Source organism: Triticum dicoccoides, chromosome 2A, assembly GCF_002162155.2.
Source record: "Triticum dicoccoides isolate Atlit2015 ecotype Zavitan chromosome 2A, WEW_v2.0, whole genome shotgun sequence".
Lineage (NCBI taxonomy): Eukaryota > Viridiplantae > Streptophyta > Magnoliopsida > Poales > Poaceae > Triticum > Triticum dicoccoides.
The window spans coordinates 495,545,730-495,553,307 of record NC_041382.1 but is presented as its reverse complement, the minus strand read 5'-3'; positions in this window follow the sequence as shown (position 1 = coordinate 495,553,307).

The window sequence follows — 7,578 nt, the reverse complement described above, 5'->3', positions numbered from 1 at the left end:
GCCGCCGCCCCTACGTGCGCTGCTGCCCCCGCGCCCCACCACTGCAGCTCCGTCATCTCCCACGCCTCCGCGACCTTGCCGTCGCCGACAGCTTCCCCGCGTCGGCCCCTCAGCATCTTCCTCTTCGACTACGAGGACCCGGACGAGCTCGGACGCCCTCGAGCCATCCCTTTGCCGCCGCCGCCGCCGACCCCGACCCCAACCCCGACCCCTCCGGCGACCGGTCGCGCCCGCCCAGGTACCTCTCCTCCTTCCTCCTTCCTCCATCTCCACCCGTCCTCCCCATTCCATCCCTCCCTCCCCTCGACCGTGTCTTGTATCTCAACTCTTCAGGTTAATTGCTTTGCTATGACTTGTGATCTGAGGTTAATTGCTTTGCTATGTGCCACAGATAGCTCATGTGTTGCATTTGCCATGGCTATCATAGACAGACAGTAATGACTGTGTTCCTAGGTTTAGACAGACAATGTCTTTCATGCCAGTTATTCAACATCAGGCAACATTTGTCATTTGCCACATGTTCAGTTCAGTAGAGATGCAATGCTGTAAATTGACATATGGAAGTAATCTGTTAATCTGAATTTTGTTACTGATGATAACAGGAGATTTTTGCACTGTAGTTTGTTAATCTAGACATCTCAGTAGCTAATGCATTCATTTAACCAAAGTTTAGTTCTTGTGTACTGTAATTTGTTAATCTGTTACTCCATTTGTTACTGAATTTTTCTCTTGGGGTTTAGTAGTGAGATAGAACATGCATGGTCTAGCATTCAGTTGGAGTATTGCCTAGGTTCAATTAGGTTCAGTAGTGCTACTAGGTTTAATATTGTTGCTCCTGTACTATACTTTGATAGCCTGGAGTGCATTAGGGAGTAGTAGCCAATTAGGTTCAGCAGTTAATTGATGGTTTGATACATGATACATTTCATGCACAGGGTGCTAGAGCTGCACTTAACTTGCTAAAATCATCCCCTTGTTCTTACTGGTTATAGAAATTCATTGCTTGTCCTATGTTTTCTGTCAGGGTATTGTTCATGAAGCTTGCTTGAGTTTGTGTCCTTTAATTTGTAAATCTGCAATTCTAGCCACATTTTGGATAAGTTGTTGTATATACTGTCATAAAGTTCAGCAAGAAGAGGGCATCAAAAGTGCTACTCTAGTATCTTGTTGGGGAGGGACAAATGGACAGGGAATTACTTGTGATGCCTCTGAATTACTTGTGATCACATTGAGAAAGACTTGTAAAGATGATGATCATCTTTTACAGAAAACAATTTCTATAAACATGTCAGTAACTTTGCTAGTTTGCTGGGTTTTGTCTCCGACCATCGTGTCATGATGAATTTGCAGGTACCTTAGAGGCCCTTGAGTTTGCTGGAATGTCGATTAACTTCCATTCCGGCAAATTCTGGTACTCCATATGTCCTATTTTCAGCAAAGGTCATGCTGAAATTTTCCATGAATTTTAGCTTGACTTTGCTAAAAATAGGACATATGGGGTACTTGTGACTAATGCATGGGCCGGGGTCTTAGTACTTAATTAAGTAGGATCAACTGCCCCTTTATTCTTGCAACATTAATCAATAGGTTTTAGGGTGCCTTGGTGTCGATAAGAACCTAAATGATGAAAGCTTAGGCTTTTAGGGTGCCTCGGCGTCGACAAACCCTAAATGATAAAACCTTGGCTTTTAGGGTGCCTCAGTGTCGATAAGAACATAAATGATGAAAGCTTAGGCTTTTAGGGTGCCTCGGCGTCGACAAACCATAAATGATAAAAGCTTAGCTTTTAGGATGCCTCGGTGTCGACAAACCTAAATGATGAAACCATGATCTTGTTTCTTGACAATAACCAACTTTTTGACCAAACTTTTTCCCTATTTAGAGCGAAACATGGCCCACGACGATGAGGCCGGCGGTTCAGGCGGCAAGCAATTCTAGGAGTTGTCCTAGGAGATGGAGGAACAACCTCACCGCTATGGGGACGCCGCAAAAGACACCGATCCTGACTACACAACCCCTAGTGGCGTCGGGGATGACACCACTGATGGTGCCGCCGAGAATTCCACCACTGATGTTGCCGCCGAGGATGCCACCACTGATGATGGCAGCGCACGCACAGATGGCAGCCAACCGAAGAGGCAACGGAAGGACCGACGCCCGAACGCGCTCCACACCGTCAAGGAGGAATTTACTCAAGTGGTCTCCAACGGGAATCCAACGGAGCCCAAACAAATAGTCAAGGGGTACTCGGTTCAGCTTGGGTGCATTCTCCGGAGCACCGTCTCGATCAATACCGAGAACTAAGGCATAAGAACCGAGGGAATTTGCGCAACCTACTATTCACAAAGCTGCAGGAACAATACAAGTTCCCCGCTGAATTTGAAAGCACACGCCTCTCAGGGAATAATGTGAACAGTGCCGCCCTCACGAGGATGAGCACGGCGCTGTCTACTTGGAAAAGCGTGGTGAAGAGAATGATTGACAAAGGTGATAGTTATGAGTAGATCAAGGCAAAAAAATCCTTCGATTGGCGAAGATGACTACAAGGAGTTCAAGATCAAGTGCGAGAGCAGCGCAACCTCCGAAAAATGTCAGTGGGGAAAGAAATGTGGGAGTTGAACTTAGGGGAACACAAACTCGGTCCCGGCGGTTACAGAGTGGCGGAGCCTATATGGGACAAGGAGGACACGGAGCGTGCCGAGCAAGGCCTACCGCCCCGCTTCGATAAATACCATGACAAGCAGACCAGGAACTATGTCAGGGCCCGGTACAAGGAGGAACCGGTAACAAAGGAGCTTACCACGGATCCGAAGACCAGGGCGCTTGAGCTTGTTCTGGCGCAGGAGACTGAAAGCAGTAGCGCAGGGTCGTCTTAGAGCACCCCTTGGGACAGCACTCTAAATAGGGTGTTGAACGTAATGAAAAAAAGGATAAGCTTAGTAAGGTGTCGTCAGCTGGTGGTGTTGCCGGCAAAGGCTTGTCCACAAAATGGTCGTCATACTATAACGCTGGTGGGCGAAAGGAGAGAAAGACCAGCTCGGAAAGCCAGTCGCACAAGGTTCAAGAACTCAAGGCACATGTGGCGTGGATTTCGGAGAATGTCCAAGAGCAAGTGCAACAACAACTGGGATCGTCGCTCACCGACATTATGCCTACCTTGATTCATGGGCTGACGACATGGATTGCGAGCGGCCAAAAGGGGCCGCCCCCGATTCCCAGCTTCATGGCCAGCAACTCGCACAACGCGCAGGCGGTGCCATTGGTGTCTCCGGCGGAGGCGGTATTGGTGTCTTTGACACCGGCACAGGCATTGGAGCTTAATGCACCCGGGTGTACGCCGGCCGGCACCTCGGCAGCAAGCGGCCCCTCCGTCAGTTGCACGCCCGCCGTTGGCGGTGCCTCGACATTAGCCAAGCTCGACGCCATCATCATGGTAACTAATTAAGCCTCTCGGACGAGGACTTCATCTCCTTGCCTTTGACTGGGCATCCCTGAAGCCCTACATGTTTTCGCAGGGCACCACCGACGTTCCATGCACTCTCCTGCACTTCGGGAATGACGAGTTGGTTGATGTAGCCAAGGGCAAAATCGTTCAACCGGGCGACCCCGTGTTCCACGGTAATCCGATGCCACCCATCGTGTATAGGGTTTAACTGGTTCAGGTGCTTCCAGGCTGGGACGAGTTGTTACCTCTGATTCGACCCGCCGGGGCCGACGAAGATGATCTGATGACCCTCAGCGCCTGCCTAAGCTGGCACCTGCTTTGGCCGAAAAGCCAAATTCATTTGGGGGCGGGGGACACCACCCCAAAGACAACACCGCCAGTAGTGCCAGCACCAAGCCATGGCAAGACCACCGCAACGCTACCGGACATGCCGGACATCCCTATGGCACATGATCCGAACATGCATATGGCACAGGATCCGGACGACGACGACGACGATGATGGTACATTTACCAAGGTCGATAAGTACTTTGCCGAACATGGGTATGATGAGGAATTCTTGTGGCCTCCTTCTCAAGAACCCAACCCTACAAAAGACGATCGTGATCTAGCTGGTACCGCGGAGAAACCCAATTGTAACAAGCGTCGTCTGGCATTCAGTTCTTAGGAGAAGCCTCCAGCTGTCGACTTCACCGAGCCTCAGATAGCCGAGGTGCGAAATATTATCAGCCCCGACACACTCAAGAAGACGGTCTATGAGCAGAACTCGGTCGCATTACAGCAGAAGAAGAAGGGACGGAAAAGAAAGAGTAACAAGGGTGCGAGCCAGCCGGCATAGAGTACGATCCGTGCTCAGGACGGCCACCTTCACCTAAGGATATCTCGAGGAGGGTGCATGTGGCGGGTACGCCGATGCTACCGACTAACATGCTCAATGCTGCAACCTGTGCTATGCGGAGTCTGCATGACAGTGTTCTTTCTTTAGAGAAGCGGCGTCTCAGAGAGAATGACGTGGCATACCCGTTTTTCGTGGCCAAGGTGCCAGAGGGCAAGGGCTTTATGGATAACGCCATCGGGGGTACAATTGTCCTGCGGTTTGATGACATCTTCGCTATGTTTACCTTCATCCGCTGCACTACACCTTTGTTCAGCTATTTTCGCTGAGTATGGAGATGCGGATCATTAGAGACAAGACCCCGGACATCGTGATAGTCGACCCCTTCTACATTCGTGACAAGATCTTGGGCAGTGCTGGGGACCGACAAGTCGCGAGTTCTTACCCCGAAGGCGTCATTCTAGCAAACCCAGATAAGGATAACTTAATTGTGCCTTAATTTCCCGAGTAATCGTCCCCTCAACCGCCCCCTAACATATGATTTCTTAGATTTCGATCGTTTTTTTAACATTCCGTGTTTTGTGTAGTGACACACATTGCACACTCATCCTCTTAAGCCCGAAATATTCCATGGCCACGTATTTTGACTCAGACCGTCAGTCGAAGAAATACTACACAAATATCAAGAAAGTTCGTGATGATGTTCTCCCCGGCTACGCCAAATCTGGAGGCACCTTCACTAGGGCAGTTCATAAGTACGGCAAGCACGTGTTCGCCCACAATACTATCTTCTGCTGCGTCAAGCAGCCGCCTGGCGGTCAGAAGGATGCCTACTACGCCCTCCATCACATGCGGGCGATCGTACGGGACCATAATCACCTTCTGCTACCAAATAATCTCAAAGATTGGGTCGCAAGCTTGTTGGCAATCCAGGACGCAGACATCAGACAAGAATTCTTTCGCATCCAGTCGGAGTTTGAGGAAATCATCCATCAAGATGTCCTTCGTACCTCGGGGCAGTTCAACCTCAGAAATCAACCGTCCAACAGTGAGATAGACACAACGCTACAAATGCAGGCTGACAACGCCCGTGATTTCATGACCATCACGATAGACGGCGGCTTCATCCACGCTCCGGTCCTTTGAGTCGAGTCCAAAGTAGTGATGCTATGTGTAGTTCTGAAACATCGATTGGCTCATGTTGTAATTAAACTTTAATGAACTTGTATGTCTCTTTGTTTTGGACAGTCGTTCAACTTAGATGTATCGATGCTATTAATGTCTTGCTTTTCTCTTCCGATCCTTTTGTTGCATACTTATATATTGCTTATGTATTGTTTGTGAATTGCTACTAACGTTTTGTTTGGCTAGTGCATAGAGATGTCGTCGTATGTTGTGTACAAGGGTAAGGTTCCCGGAGTCTATGATGACTGGGAGGAGTGTCGGAGACAGGTTCATCATTTCAGCGGTAACAGTTACAAAGGGTACACCACTAGGGCGGAGGCGGAATCTAGATACACGCGCTATCTAGCGGGAGAGAGGAGGGAGCGTTGGAGGAACGGATGAAGACCAGTTTCATCGCGATTATGCTCATCGTGATGACTGCAGCTCTCTTCTATGTGATGGTAGTTTAGATGATCGATATCGACTTGTAATGTGAAGACAAACTCGCTACTCGCGGTCTCGAGACTTGTAATGTTCTATCTTTGTTCGGTCTTTTGAATTCAGAGACTAATATGATGATTTGTATTCGGAGACTAATCTTCTATTTTATTCGATGAATCTGCTGTTGTTGTGTGGTGTTGTCTAAATTCTGTCCAATAATATATTTTGTAACCTGTGAAAATATTAGAAAAGAAAAAAATCGCTAATATTCATACTAGTGGTGCACCACTCAAGACACTAATGGTGCACTGTAAAAATGAAACTAATGGCGCATCACCCACTAGTGCGCCATTAGTATGCCAAAGCACATGGGTACATATGGCCCCCTGGGAGGCATTCTAATGGCGCACTATGGGCTATACTAATGGCGCACTGCGTGGTGCGCCATTAGTACACCAGATACTAATAGCGCACCAGTGGTGCGCCATTAGTATTTAATTATAATGGCGTGGTGCTAGTGGCGCAACAGTAGTGCGCCATTAGTAGGCAAAACTGGTGTGCCACTAGCATGCCTTTTCCTAGTAGTGGCTTGATCCTTGAGGGATTAATATCCATTTTCCGCATTTTATCCTGGTAGAGCAAGTTCAGGACGCTGCCACCATCCATGAGGACATGCGTTATATGGAATCCATCAATGATTGGGTCAAGGACTAGTGCGGCTGAACCACCATGATGGATACTGTCGAATGGTCCCCGCGATCAAAAGTGATTGGGCAGGAAGACCATGGGTTGAACTTTGGGGCGACTGGCTCCATCACGTAGACGTCCCTGAGTGCGCGTTTGCGCTCCCTCTTGGGGATATGGGTAGCATATGTCATCTTCACTGTTTTAACTTGGGGGGGAGGACTGCTTCTATCCCCTGTATTCGACGGACGGGACTCCTCGTCATCGTCCTCGCTTTGCGACCCCTTCTCCTTGTTCTCAGCATTTAATTTGTCGGCCTGTTCAAAACCCAGAAGTCTTTGTTGATATGAATGGATGGTTTGTCTGGGGTGCCATGGATCTGGCATGGACGATCGAGTATGCGGTCCAAGATGGATGGGCCTGGATTGTTTCGTTTATATGGCTTCTTCCGCTGGCTGGACTTGGAGCCACTGAATCCGGCGTTGACCGCCATGTCGTCGGTATTATCACCATTGCTTCGACGCTTGTGTCTATTGCGTCGGGGCTTGCCGTTGCTGTTTCTGGTCTCAGAGGTGCCAGCCTCACTTGCAGTATTTTTGTTATGGGCTAGCCAACTATCCTCGCCCGCGCAAAACGGGTCATGAGTGCCGTGAGGGCTGCCATGTACTTCGTCTTTTCTTGGCCGAGGTGACGGGCAAGCCATTTGTCGCGGATGCTATGCTTAAAGGCCGCTAGGGCTTTGTCATCCGGACAGTCGATGATTTGGTTCTTTTTAGTTAGGAACCTGGTCTAGAATTTCCTGGCTGACTCTCTGGGCTATTGAACTATGTGACATAAGCCATCTGCATTCGTCGGTCATACGTATGTACCTTGGAAGTTGTCGCGGAAGGCATCTTCCAAGTCCTCCCAGCTGCCAATAGAGTTTCAGGCAGACTATTTAACCAGTGCCGAGCTGGCTCTTTGAGTTTTAGCAGGAGGTATTTTATGGCATGAAGGTCATCACCGTGGG